This window comes from Chiloscyllium plagiosum, chromosome 7, assembly GCF_004010195.1.
Source record: "Chiloscyllium plagiosum isolate BGI_BamShark_2017 chromosome 7, ASM401019v2, whole genome shotgun sequence".
NCBI lineage: Eukaryota > Metazoa > Chordata > Chondrichthyes > Orectolobiformes > Hemiscylliidae > Chiloscyllium > Chiloscyllium plagiosum.
Window position 1 is genome coordinate 74,605,898 of NC_057716.1, and position 14,855 is coordinate 74,620,752.

The following is a 14,855-nucleotide window of genomic DNA, read 5'->3' on the forward strand; positions in this document are numbered from 1 at the left end:
ATGGCTTTACTGTCAGTTCCCTGGAGGTTTCACTTTGTCTCATCAGAGTTATAACAGAAAATCAATGGAACACAAGGTTTTAGCTGCTTCATTTTTTCCACAGTTCTACAACTTAAAGTATTTTGAATCCAGAGAAGGTGATGCTACCATATCTTCCTGTCACTCGTGCCCCCCAGCAGTCTCATAGTAAAGTGGTTGATGCCTGTTAGTGTTTCTGAAGTAGCCCTAGAAAGTCCCTAACATGTTCAACAAGATGGCCAGCCAGCATCTCTGCACCTGATGTGCAGCATTTTACATTCTCCATTGGAAGGGTGCTTGAGTGGGTGGGGTTGATGGCTCCATAAAATTTCTCAGATGACCTTTCTATCTGCCATGACCAGTTTGCAATTTTATGGTGGGATGGGTGAAACCAGTGGTTGGTGCCCTTAACAGGGCAATACCTAAAGGGTATTTTCCACCTGATCTCAATTTTGAAACTGCTGGGAGGAGCAAGTCACCCTGAGGAGAGAAGAGGTGGGGATGTCGCCCTAAAATACAGCCTTTTCCCTCAATACAAGTTTCCTCATCACCTCCCCACTGAATGACCATAAGATATAGGAACAAAATTAGGCCATTTGGCCCACTTAGTCTGCTCTGCAATTTGATTATGGCTGATATGTTTCTCAACATCATTCTCCTGCCTTCTCCCCGTGAACCTTGATCTCCATAATCAAGAACTCATTTATCTCTGTATTAAATACACTCAATGACTTGACTTCCACAGGCTTCTGCTGCAATGAGTTCTACAGATTAACCACCTTCTGGCTGAAAAACATTTCTTCCCCATCTCAGTTTTAAAGGATCACCCCTTCATTCTGAGGATGTGTGCTCAGATACTAGTCTTTCCGTCCAGTGGAAATAGTTCTCTACATCAGTTGTATCCAGGCCTCCCAGTTTTCTATAGGTTTCAATCTGATTCCACCCTCATCCTTCTAAACTCCATCGAGCACAGACCCAAAGTCCTCTGCCACTCCTCATGTGACAAGTTTTTCATCATTGGGATTACTCTTGTTAACCTCCTCTGGAGACTCTCCAAGGCCAGCATTTCCTTTCTTAGATACAGGGTCCAAAACAGCTCAAAGTATTCCAAATGTAGTCTGATCAGAGCCTTTATGCAGCCTAAACAGTACATCTCTGTTCTTGTATTCTAGCTGTCCTGAAATATGCCTTCTGAACTATCAATTGAACTTGCATCTTAACCTTAAAAGAATCCTAAATATAACTGGACATAGAAATGGGTTGAGCATCATAGCTTGCCATGGAGACTATAAAGGGACATAGGTAAAGGAGAATGAGATGGCATGGGTTGACTTTTGGTTTTGGGAATACAAGCATGGGAGACTGAGGACTGAAGGGATCTTTCATCTTTTATTTTTAATTCATGGACATAGTACTGGATCATCAAGGCAGGTCTTCCTAATCAGCTCTGTCCACACCTGGCAGCCTCCACAGGCCCCAGCTTCTATCTATCCATCTCAAAACCAACCTTAAAATAGAAAAGTGTGGGTAGCCATTGTAAAAGTTGTGTTTATGGAACCGTGTATTCTCTATATTCTGTGCACCTGACTCAGGGTGGACATTATGGGTCTTAGTTTGCATAGTAATAGAATATTATGATAACCTGTCTATCTTTTGTGTTCTAAGATACACAACCAAGAACGTCAGTGTCATGGCAAAAGAAAACTGGCATATTTGGTAATCGGTACATTTTGATACCAGTGCACTTCATCCTAAAGAGAAATTAAATGATAATCTTAACCAATTTAGAAAGTTACTAAGCAAAGAATTATGCAACAATTGAAAGACTGAACTGTTTAGTTCTCTAGAGAGGTGTTACATATACCTATTTGTGCAGTACAACTGAAGCCAAATATGCCAGACTCTGGAGAATGTCACATAAGTATACACGTGCGTTTTATAATAAATTAAATATGACTAACGGTGAAGGAAAAACCTGTTGCATTTATTCTTGGTGTTATGAGCTGAATAACTTCAGTGAGTAACTATTCATGGCAGTTGAGATGTTGAAGTTCGATGAACTTCTCAATTTATAGACTAGAAATTAAACAATAGATATTTATAGCTACTGTGAGCTGCTCGTAGAAAAAATAGAGATGAATCTGGGAAGAGGGTGAACACTATTTTATAAATTGAGAAAGAAAATTTAAATGAAAATGGCAGATCAATTGGTCAGCCCAAGAATAGAATCCTAATTTAAAATGATATAATTTCATAAACCCATGATCAGGTGCATCCTAAAATCTGTGGGATGTAGAAGCAATTTTTTTTTAAGCTGCACAATAATGTGAATGTACAATAATTGGAACTATCCTGCACAGGTTACAAACAGGCTGTGCAACTGAAGCAGAATTTCAAGAAACATTCAATATGCTCCCTCATTTCCCTTTCCAGAAAGAAAATTGCCTTGCTATGTAGACAGTGACCTGTGTAATTCACTTACTATTTCAGAGAAGATGTTTTTAAAATTTACTACACTAAATCAATATGTGCTGTAATTAGTCTGTAAGCTAATAAATGAACTGTTAAATTAATGAGAAACTAATTATAATGGATGTTGCTGAGTTAGAAATTTAAAAAAAATCATCTGACTATCTTGGTTACCTATGTGTGATGAAGATTTGATTTTAATTGAGGGACAAATCCATAGCAAGCATGTAATACTGATATAGCTCACACTTGCCTCATCTCCTAACTGGGAGAATCAAACAATTTTTTCAGCATGTTTGTGTAAACTTTGTAACTTGCATTAAATTGTTCTTTATAGGATCATACCTGCTTGAATAATAATTGATGCGCCATCAACCATCAGTGATCATGTTTGTGCACCACCATTAGGGAAAAACTGGTGGACAAATTGTATACAATTAAGCTTGGAGTCATGGACCATTGCATGGTTAGAACGAAAATGAACACAGTAATTTGGGATAGTCTTTGGAACTCCATAAGTGAATTGGAAATGGAATTGGAAATAAAGGATGGAATCAATAGACATCTGAATGACACAGGCTTTGGCCAGATGTGTGACAGAATCATGAGAGAAGTCTAATAAGGACTATTTCAACATCAAGAGTAACTTACTCCATCTTTGAGCTAGGTCCACAAGGTCAACCAAGATTCACTTAAGGAAGCAGTGAGTTGCTTATAAAGAAAATTGTTGTTTGTTAATGACCTTATTAACTGGACATCTTGCCTCATTAATATATGGCTTCCTACCCTCTCACCAGCCATGAGCAAACTGAATGCCAAGAATTCTTGACATGGAAGTCAGAGCAATGGAAGTCAATGCCTACAATTTTAGCTTACTGCTCAATTTGGGACACCAGGCACAAACACATCAGGGCATATTCCATTGGCAGCAGCAAATGCATGCCATATTCATGGGCATTGGCATCCAACATGTGACCAGCTCCTAAGAACACTCATGGCACATTTACAATCCGCTTCAGTACACTTCTCCATTTCAATGCTGCATCGACAACTTTTACTGGAATGCTGCAGCAAGAATATTGCACGCTGAAAAACATGCACCGAGCCCATGGACTGGACCGGGCTGCTCACTTAGTGCTCACTCATTCTGAGCCCAACCAGGTGTTCACAGCTTCCTTTGTCCTGTTCTTGTCTTGCCTTTTGCACCTTGCTCCTCAGGCAGTGATACCAGGCCCAACAGTCCTGTTTCATTGCTTTGGAATTTAGTTCAAACATAAAACCAGGAATCTGTCATGTTTATCAGCAACCAAGTCATGAGAGAGAGCCTTTGGTCAGGATGTCCTGGCACAATAAGTCTGGGGAAGGCTCCAATACCAGCTCAAGGGCTTGGATGTGGTCAGTCAGTCTCTCAGATTGATCAGAGTCAGGATCTTCTCCTTATAACAGGTATGGAGCTAAATGCTGGGCAGCCCATCACCCATCTTAAATATGTCTCATTGTTTTGGTTTGCTTTTCTCCTGGAATAAGTGGCACAGCTGTGCAGTTGGGCAGGTGTCCCAAAGAGTGAATGCAAAGCCTAGAGGGTGTGCAGGGTTAGTGGTTGATAGTGAGTGACAACAGATATTGTCAGGAATGGTGTGAGGGGTAGAGCATGAGCCTTGGTGGAAAGTGGGTACCGTAGCAAAGTGTGAGGTATCACAGAGAAAATGGTGAAATTTACCCTGGCAAAATGGAGGAGGTGATTGAATTTCTTCCTAGCTTGCTCTATATTGCAATGCACAAAGCCATGCTGACTATCTTTATTCAGTTCTTGACTCTCCAAATGCAAGCAAATCTTATCTTTCAGAATTTACCGTGCATTGCAAGAAAAGAGAAAGGTAGTCTCTTTCTCTTTGCTGAAAGCTAGAAAGAAAGCAAAACTGCAGTAAATGAAATCCTGGAAGAAGGCCTTTCAGTTGACCTATAAAGTTTTGCACTTCTCAATCAATTGCTCACTTCCCAGCATCAGTATTTCTGGGATCATCCAATGGCTTCCATGTCCTTTTATCTACTTTCCCTGGTAATTAGGGACTGAATTCACTTTTTTTTTTAACTTTTATCTTTTTGGCCTCATCTCTCATTCCTAATCTGTGTATGTGTATTGCATTGTTATTTCTTTCCATGATTAAAGATGAATAAACTCACTGTTTTATTAACTCAATAAAGCCTTATTAAATCAGTTTATTTTAAAACATAACTTTATTTTATCTGGAAGAAAGGCACCCACAAAAGAAAGAACCCTTTGTGAATTAATCATGTTAGGACTGACTGAGGGACAAATAAAGGAAGGGAGCCAGTTCATCCATCCTCACTGGGAGCTTGAGAATTTGGGGTACCCTGTCTAGAGCCATAATAAATGGGACAATCTTGTCCCGATCTCTTTGTAACAACATCACTATTCGACAAACCACTGGATAGACAATAGACAATAAGTGCAGGAGTAGGCCGTTCTGCCCTTCGAGCCTGCACCACCATTCATTATGTTCATGGCTGATCATCCTCAATCAGTATCCTGTTCCTGCCTTATCTCCATAACCCTTGATTCCACTATCCTTGAGAGCTCTATCCAACTCTTTCTTAAACGAATCCAGAGACTGGACCTCCACTGCCTTCTGGGGCAGAGCATTCCACACACTCACCACTCTCTGGGTGAAGAAGTTTCTCCTCATCTCTGTCCTAAATGACCTCCCCTGTATGTTTAAGCTGTGTCCTCTGGTTCGGGACTCACCCATCAGCGGAAGCATGCCTCCTGCCTCCAGAGTGTCCAATCCTTTAATAATCTTATACATCTCAATCAGATCCCCTCTCAGTCTTCTAAACATAAGGGTATACAAGCCCAGTCGCTCCAATCTTTCAACATAAGATAGTCCCACCATTCCAGGAATTGATCTATCAATTTTTGATATTTATGAATTTATTAGTTTCAATTAGGGAGAGCATGATTAGATCATATTTATATTTTCATCCGGACATGGATTGCAACAGACCTTGTGCCATCATCCATGATTAAAAAGAAAAATAAAGTGTTAAGATCATGGTTTACTTTAGATTAAATACTGCATAAAAGATCTGGTACCAGTTTAGTGTGGTGTATTTGTATTTAAGCTTCTTTTCTTTTGGTGCTGAGAAATAGGTGGATCAAAGTCAGGTCAGAGGCTACAATTCTAAAGTCTCAAACCTGACCCCAATCCATCAACTATGAGATTTAATGAGGCTGGGCAATGAGTGGGTAACCAGCCTGCTACCAGGAACTATGCTGGGACTTCAGGTATTTTAACAAGGTTGACAACCTCTGACTTAAATTCAACTGTGGATTCCTGAGTTTCCTAAGGGCAAATTTGAGAAGTGAACTCCAATCTTTCAACATAAGATAGTCCCACCATTCCAGGAATTGATCTATCAATTTTTGATATTTATGAACCCTGAGACCCGGGTTCAATTCCCGCCTCAGGCGACTGACTGTGTGGAGTTTGCACGTTCTCCCCGTGTCTGCGTGGGTTTCCTCCGGGTGCTCCGGTTTCCTCCCACAGTCCAAAAGATGTGCAGGGTCAGGTGAATTGGCCATGCTAAATTGCCCGTAGTGTTAGGTAAGGGGTAAATGTAGGGGTATGGGTGGGTTGCGCTTCGGCGGGTCGGTGTGGACTTGTTGGGCCGAAGGGCCTGTTTCCACACTGTAATGTAATGTAATCTAATCTAATCTAAAAAAAAAAATCTAAAAACTATCTTACAATGTTACTTATGGGACAGGAAACATAGGAATGGTTCCTCTCGACCCTGGGGTCTGGAATCTGTAGCATAAACACATATTTAGATTTGAGAAATAATTTGATTTTAATAATTATTTCAAAACAATCTAAATTTGATTTTGAGAAGACTACACTATATTACTATGGATTCAGATATTTAACAGTGATATTGAAATTCCCTAATATATTAGAAGCTTGTTTTACAACATTCTTTCAGGATTGTATTGACTCTTCTAAAGCCCCTGTAGAAGTAGTTCATTCAGTTATTTTTGATACATTTATTGATTTCTGGGCGAAGTAGTATGTATAATCTAATAATATTGAGTATAAAATCCATCTAAAGCTGTGCTTAAAAATTCAGTATCAGCGCAGAAGATTTAGGATTTTTTGTACAACAGACTTATATGCTTATTGGAATTTTTACAAGTAGTCATTCATATTTATGAAATCTATCTCAAGAAAGTTTTGATGGGAAGTATAACTGAAATGGGCAGCAATTTTAATCGCTCACTTCATGTGAAATTTCCTCTTACACTTTTTCCTAAGGATATTATTTGTGATTTGTTATCCTTAGCACAGAGGAACTTAGAAACAAATTACATTGGATTCTAGAAAACTACTGTCAGGCTCCCGTGGGAATTAAGATTTCACACTGAGTGGGGTGCAGTCACTTATGTGATTTTTATCCCCATTTTGGCTGACTAACGGCCAGAGGGATAGATTTGCCACTCAGTTGTGAATGTTGTAAGGCTCTGGAAGCTGAAAGGTCAATCTGATGCTTTCAAGCTTGAAAGCAGTAGTAGGATTCTAGCAAAGGACAGAAAGGGGGAGCGCATCTACGTTTAAAATAAAAGCAAGTAGACTGCAATCAAACCACAACTGTCATATAGGAAGGTAAAGCTCCAGTCTTTGAATGCTAGTGAATAAATAAGTTGATGAGTCATTGAATGGCTGAGTGGATGAGTTAGGTTGGTGTATGGATGTGGTGGGTGAATGGGCAAAGTGGAAAGATCGCTGCCCAAGAGAGAATATTGGCCACGAGAGACCCTTTGTATTGAGGTGGGACTTGCCAGAATGGGAAATTTCCCATTTGAGCTTTTTTGGCAGTGAAAATCTGTCCCATAGTCTTGACATCTCAAACCTACCCTTAAACTGAATGCATCTGGCACACTTAATAGTGTTATTTTGATGTAACAACCTTCAAATCAAATTAAATAGAGTTGTGAATCACAAAGGTGATGCTACTTAGATTGTTTTTTTTACTGTGTACCTTTTATGGAACTGACATCATGCATTGGTTTGACTTTTGCTCTGTACTATTAATGTAGCTGATGGTTTTGTGCTTACATTGTGAAACCTTGTTGATCATTGGTATACTTCTCATTTTTCTTTCAGGGTAGGATCAAAGAATAAAACCAAAACTGCATTTATACAGCACGTTTCACAAACATAGGGTATGCCAAAATGCTTTACAGCTAATTAATAACTTTTAGAAGTTTGGTCATTTTTGCAATAAAATGCTAATTTGTATTCACCAAGGTCAGGTAAATAATACTGGCCCAGATATTCGAATTTCCATCAGAACAGAATTGAATAATATTGCCATCTTTAAAAGTACTCATGTTTGCCGGTGATTTTCCTGGCCAAGATTCCGTATCTGGCCTGTCTGAAATGTATACATGAGAGATAATCAGTGAGAAATAGTTGATTGAAACATTTAAGTTTCTGAGCAATCTTGACAGAGTAGACGTGGACTGGGAGTTTCTCCAATAGGTGAACCAAGAATTAGAGGTCACTGTTTAAAAGTAAGGGTCACTCATTGTAAATAGAGTGAAGATTTATCTTTTTCTCTCACAGAGGGATATGAGCCTTTCACAGAGTGGCAGAATTGTTATGGTGCAGGAGGAGGCCATTCAGCCTCCATTCTTTGGAACTATCTTCCTGAAAAGGGTAAGGAGCATTTTCTGAATATTCTTTAAAGCAAGGGAGTGAAAGATTATCGGGAATGGGCAGGTGTGTGGATTTGTGGTTACAATCAGATCAGCCATGATCTTTTTAAATAGCTGAGCAGACTTAATTGCAGATTTACTCCTGCTTTTTGTTCATATATTTGTACGTAAATCCACCAGCACAGGAGTAGTGTTGTAGACCAAGGCACTCCCATTTGTTTGTGACACTTACTGGTGGAGTTAAGGATCCCAAGGGCTATTTGGCAACAACCAAGGAAAAATGAGTTTGTATGATAAGTGAGGTGATAATGTATCAGATGAAAGGGATGGATAAGGTGCCAGGTGGGTAAGGTATTAGATAAATTTCTTAGGGTAGGTTGGTCAGGTGAGTTTGGTAATGATGATTAACGAAAGAGCTGCCTTTTGGTCACAATTTATGTCTCTGGGTTGAGTCTTATCAGGCTCTGAGGGATGTGGACTCTGGCAGGATGACTGCTAGAAGCAGACAAGTTGCTCAGTGAGACTGATCTTGACATTGATGTCATATCTCTGTACTTGTTCACTTTTCTCAGATGCTGTCCTGAGATTCTTGCTAGGCAGTGGCAAGTTTCCAATAGATGCACATTGCTTGTTAAGTGCCTTGTTACCACGAGCTACAATCTTACCAATTTGCCTTACAAACTATCTGTTGGGAAAACTCAACATGGAAACCACAGTGGATTGTTTGTGGGTTCAACTCAATACTTGCTGCAAAAGACCTTCATCTTGCTCATGGGCAATCTGCAGAGAAGGGCAGGATCCCCCAGGACTAGCTGCATATACCCAAATTGGCACTCCACCATCTTGACATCCTCCAAATGCACCATGCCCTGGATATCAGACTGGTCTAACAGGGTGCATTCAGCAATGTACGGTTGAATTGAGTATAGTTATCATAAATAGCATGGACTAGGCTGCCTGCCAGGATTGCTCATTTCCTATCTCAGTGTGTTTTCACTCACTCAGTGCCTATTGGCATGCATGCCTTGCCTTGACTTGCCATGCCTTGCATTGGTAATTGGCACAGTCCCACAAACCAGGCAAGTGGCCATGCTGTGCAGCATTTGTCAGTTAAGGGTGCATACTTTATAACTTAATCATTGTGGCATATTAATCTAGCAACTATACCCCAGTGTTCACACCATACTCGCAGCAGGCAATGCAACATTTCTGAAAGTCTTTGGAGAGTAGTCTGCAGTGAAGTCTATGGGGACCCAGCATGGCCAGTCAAAGGCAGCCTTTCATACCAGTCCTAGGTTTTGTCACAGTCGTATGTCCAGTCAGGGCTGTTTTTCACAGAGATCTATGCCTCTCTGCTCCAGAGAAAGGGTCATGGTCAGTCATTTATCTTCATTGGTGCCATTCCGGGGAGGAGGGCTATTGCAGTCAGGGCCATGTGTCTCCAGTAGTGAGGGGTCTGGATGGGTAAGGTCAGGTTGCTTGAGGGAATGTGCCATAGCCATCCCATCACCTTTGTCATCTCTGTTTGCAGATCTTAAGGGAACAGGGGTAGGCAGTTCTAGTCATTAAGGTGAATACCTGGAGAAGTGTGAAGTTTGGGTTTGACATAATGGGAACCCAGCAATAAAGGGCTGATGCTATGGTTCTCAATGGTGTGTAAGTGATGAGGATGAAAGCCACTGGCAGACAACTCGTTGTTCTGAAGCATGATGGGTAGAGCACATTGCTGAGGAGAATGGCTAATGGACAGGGTAAATGAGCTAACTTATGAGGAAGGGTGATACCTCTGCAAATACTCAGGCCAGGAGGCAGTGTGGTTGCTTCAGTGTGTCCACGTGAATTTTTGGGAGGTCAAGGAGCTCTGCAGGGGATGGGCAGGTCCTTGGGAGGATGGGCAAATTTATAAACATGAGAGGCAGAAGGCGTGTGGTCATTGCTTAGTAGTATTATGAGACGTCTGGTTAATGGGACCATTACTCGGGTGTTAGGACATGGATGTCTCTGGATCCCTGTAGCAGTAGCCCAGTTATATTATAGAAGCATAGAAAATAGGAGCAGGAGATGGCCTTTTATCCCATCAAGCCCATTCCATTGTTCAACATGATTACATCTACTGTGGTTTAAGGAAGTATGTGTTTTGGCTATTGTTGTTGAAAATCATGACGAATCATGGTGAAGAAGTAAAACTTAACCTCGAAGAACTCAAAACCAAGTACAGAGCATTGACGGCACTGGACAAAGGAAAAAGAAAATACTGTTGAATTCAATGTAAAACATTTGGGCAAACACACTGAAAAATTTTAGCAAAGTGTTTGAGGGTGGAAAATGAAGTGCTATCACCAAAAAAACACAATTTGCAAAAACATCCAAGATTAGAGGTGTTGTTTCGTTGGTAGAATCATACAGTTAAAGCTAACCCAAATGTACCGTGGACAGAAGAAGATTTTATGGGCAAAATTCAAATGAATATGAATAACTTTAGCCCAGGTTAAGTGTAGTTTTTGTGGCTTAAATCATGACATAAACCTGTCTATAAGAAGCTTTGTAGGGAAGGCTCATCCATAGCCATTTCAAATCTGGTTGTCTGGCATAAGCCTATTAAAGGGCTTACTCAAGCATATAATCCCACTGATATCTCTACTCCAGACAAAACTTACTTCCACAAATGCAGCACTTGATTCCACTAGTGAGGGAATCTTGAACTAGGGACAGAATAAGTGGACACTCATTTAACACTGAGATACCATAGGAATTTCTTCTACAAGAGGATATGAATGTTTAGAATTCTCTACCTCGGAGAATTGTGGAGGCTGAATCATTGAAAATATTTAAAGATAAGATTGATAGGTATTTGAAATACCAGGGAGTTGAGGGCTATGTGGAGTGGTCACTAAAGAGGAATTGAGGCCTAGGGAATATCAACTATGATGGACTGAATGGCCTTTTATGTTCACATAACTTGATGGTAAGTAAACAAAACAACCAGTGTCATTTCTTGTTGCTGCTAATGAGTTTGGAAATGAAAAACATGGCTTGTTATTTAAAAGCCAAGCCACTTAAAACATGTCAACAATTTTCCTGTTAGCTGCAAAGCAAACCAAAAGGTCTGGATGACTTTCACAGTTTTTAATTCATGAGTTCAAGAACTTGAGTGTCACATGCAGTTCCAAAAACATAGAATCTTATTCCTTGTGGATAATTAATCAGCCTATTCTCATGTTGAAGGACGAAAAGCCATTGGATTGGTTGTTCTCCCTTCACTTATTCAACTAATAGACCAATGTTCGGTTAATAATTTTAAATGCTTTAATCCCACAACACTTGTCCATGAGAAAATCATCTGCCTGGAATTCAGTGAAAACTTCAGTATCAACTTGCTTGAAGTAATGAGCATCCTGAAGAAAGCCTGGGATTGGTAAAGCAGGAAACAATCCAGCATTGTTTTAGACAATAGACAATAGACAATAGGTGCAGGAGTCAGCCATTCTGCCCTCTGAGCCTGCACCACCATTCAATATGATCATGGCTGATCATCCTTAATCACTATCCTGTTCCTGCCTTATCTCCGTAACCCTTGATTCCACTATCCTTGAGAGCTCTATCCAACTCTTTCTTAAATGAATCCAGAGACTGGGCCTCCACTGCCCTCTGGGGCAGAGCACTCCACACAGCCACCACTCTCTGGGTGAAGAAGTTTCTATTCATCTCTGTCCTAAATGTTCTACCCCGTATTTTTAAGCTGTGTCCTCAGGTTTGGCAGTCACCCATCAGCGGAAGCATGTTTCCTGCCTCCAGAGTGTCCAATCCTTTAATAATCTTATATGTCTCAATATGTTTTGTGTGTGTAATATTGTTTGAAGCTAATTATAACAGTTTCAATGGATTTCCACCTTGCAATGTCATAGAAGATGATGCTGACACTGTGTCCTTCTCAAAATTAGAATTAGAAATGGAAGGATTTTTGACTACTGCAGCTATTGCTGATGATGCTGTTGAAGCTTGTGTCACACCAATATCATTGTTGAAGTAGTTACAAATGCAGCACCATTTGATGAGTCAGCTGAGGAAGATGAGGTGCACATGAAGCTAAACATTCACATGTTACCAATGCTAAAGTGTTCAATAAGTTAGACTCATTGCGTGACTATTTTCAACAGACTGCCAATAGAGTTATTGGACCAGCTTTCTAATCTTGCTGAGAAGGAACAATTGTTAACAATGTAAGTTATTATTGAAAATTATTTTCAAAAGTAACTGATGATTACATTTGACTGTCAATGTTTGAAATTACATATTCTATTGCTTGCATTTTGTTTTTGGGTCACACTACAAATAAACAGGAGTTTCTGGATTTTATGATTTTTATGAAATTGGTGCACACACATCAAAAAAGAAATCAATAATGCAAATTATTATTTGGAACAATAAAGAAGATTAATTTCAGACTTGAAAATGTTAATTTTGCTTCTTTCTCCATAGATTCTGTCAGACCTCATGAGTTTCCGAATATCTTCCATTTTTATAGCAAATATTTTCATTTGCTTAGCATTTTGATTCTTTATATTGCTGTCAAATTAAACTTGCCATATTTGGTTACACACTTGGAAAAGACAGTGAGAACATTTTTCTTCACGGATGGATGGATTTTATTTTTACATGTGGTGTTGTCAGTGCTAAATCAATTTATCAATGGAAGGTCATCTATTTCTCATTAAAAAAAAATGCTAATTGAATGAAAATAATATTTTGATTGAACTAAAATGGTGTCATTGATTATTAACTGGAGCTACTTGTTCTCTCCAAGATTAGGCATCAAAATTGAACATCAGAAATCATCTCAACCTCTTTAAATGTAGGGTATTTTTGTCTGATTGTTTTCCTTATTTTTTTCACAGCCCAGCTTGGTTTCTTATTGGCATTCTGACAGTCTTCTGATCCAAGAAGTGCCCTAGATTATCGCCAAGAAGCATATTGCTGTTAGAGATTGTTTGAAGACCTATCCTTCAAAAGTGAACCATCAAAGTGAGATCCCAATGGATCAATGATTAGATAATGTGCTTTAGAGATGCTGAAGTAGACCAGTTCTGTGCTGTGAATCAGCTCAATAAAGAAAACTTGGAAAAAACCAACCAGCCAAACGTCTTGGGACAATTGCAGGTGATGAAAATCTACGAAGCATTTTGTGTAAGTCTCTTTTTGTCATCCAAACCTGAAGTTGAAAAAAACATATTTGCTAGTTTTGGCATTTTCTCAATTTAACAAAAAGTACTGAACAAATTTTGTCATTGTTAATGGTTAATGCAGTTAAATGTAGGTTCTCATAGTAATTGCATTAATTCAATTTGCAATAACTTCTCAATATGTGATGTTGCATCTTGTTTTCTCAGTTACAAATATGGAATTATTTTACTTTATAATGATTCATGGAATATTCTTTCACTAGATTAAAATATAGAAGAAAATGCATCTACTGGATGCTTTTCATATGATTTCCCATGTAATGCATAATATAATTTTAACCTATTTAAAATCTCCTCCCAATATATTTAAGACAGAAGTTTTGAAAGCTCATAGTTTCACGACGTAATACGGCATGTATTTTATTTCAATTGTATTTGGTCTGCTATTGATTGATTCCCTCTGGAAAGGAGTAAAAAACTTTATTAAAAAGCCTTCCATCAGTTTTATAGCAGTTTCAGATTTAACCAGAATTTAACTGTTTACGTAATTTTGTAGTTAGGATGTTATACATCCCAGTTCACGTATGTATAGCATTTATTGAATCTATGCTGTAAAGACTATTACACTAAGAAATCTAAACAATACATTAATAAAATTGTTTGTCTGCATTTCCTGTGGATATGTTATATAATAAACTTCTATGTTTACATTTATAATTGGTGTCAGTTTAGCTAAATGGTAACACTTGCACTTTAATCTATAAGTTGTAGGTTCCCATCAGGCTTGAGGGCTGGAATAGGTAGGGGATATATGTCAGTAAAATATTCAGCAGATGCTGTATTTTTAAGGTGAGATATTTAGCCAAAGTCAGTTTTCCCTGTGCAGGTGAATGAAAGAATGTCATTTTTAACATAAAAGCAAGGCAATTCCCGGGGGAAAAAAATTACCATTCTGCCAGTGTTCTATCAAACAATTAACTGGTTATGCGTTTCATAATTGTTTTAGATTAGATTCCCTACAGTGAGGAAACAGGCCCTTTGGGCCAACAAGTCCACACCAACTTTCAAAGAGTAACCCACCCAGACCCATTCCCCTACCCTATAATTACCTCTGACAAATGCACTGAACACCACAGGCAATTTAGCATGGCCAATTCACCCAGCCTGCACATCTTGGTTTGTGGGAGGAAACCCACACAAACATGGGAGAATGTGCAAACTCCACACAGACAGTTGTGGGACGCAGGGATCGAGTCCAGGTCTTTGGCACTGTGAGGCAACAGTGATAACCACTGATGAAAAATGTATTGCTGGAAAAGCGCAGCAGGTCAGGTAGCATTCAAGGAGCAGGAGAATCGACGTTTCGGGCATAAGCTCTTCTTCAGGAATGAGGAAGGTGTGCCAAGCAGGCTAAGATAAAAGGTAGGGAGGAGGGACTTTGGGGAGGGGTGTTG

At 39.3% G+C, this 14,855-nt stretch overlaps 1 protein-coding gene across 1 annotated transcript in view; it reads left to right on the forward strand.

Moving 5' to 3' along the window:
• The window catches only part of thsd7ba (thrombospondin, type I, domain containing 7Ba), a 901,507-nt gene that overhangs the window by 46,475 nt on the left and 840,177 nt on the right, over window positions 1-14,855 (forward strand). The window contains exons 2-3 of the mRNA XM_043694069.1: window positions 8,130-8,222; window positions 13,117-13,405. The gene's annotated coding sequence lies outside the window, so the exon portion shown is untranslated. The remainder of the gene's footprint in view (window positions 1-8,129; window positions 8,223-13,116; window positions 13,406-14,855) is intronic.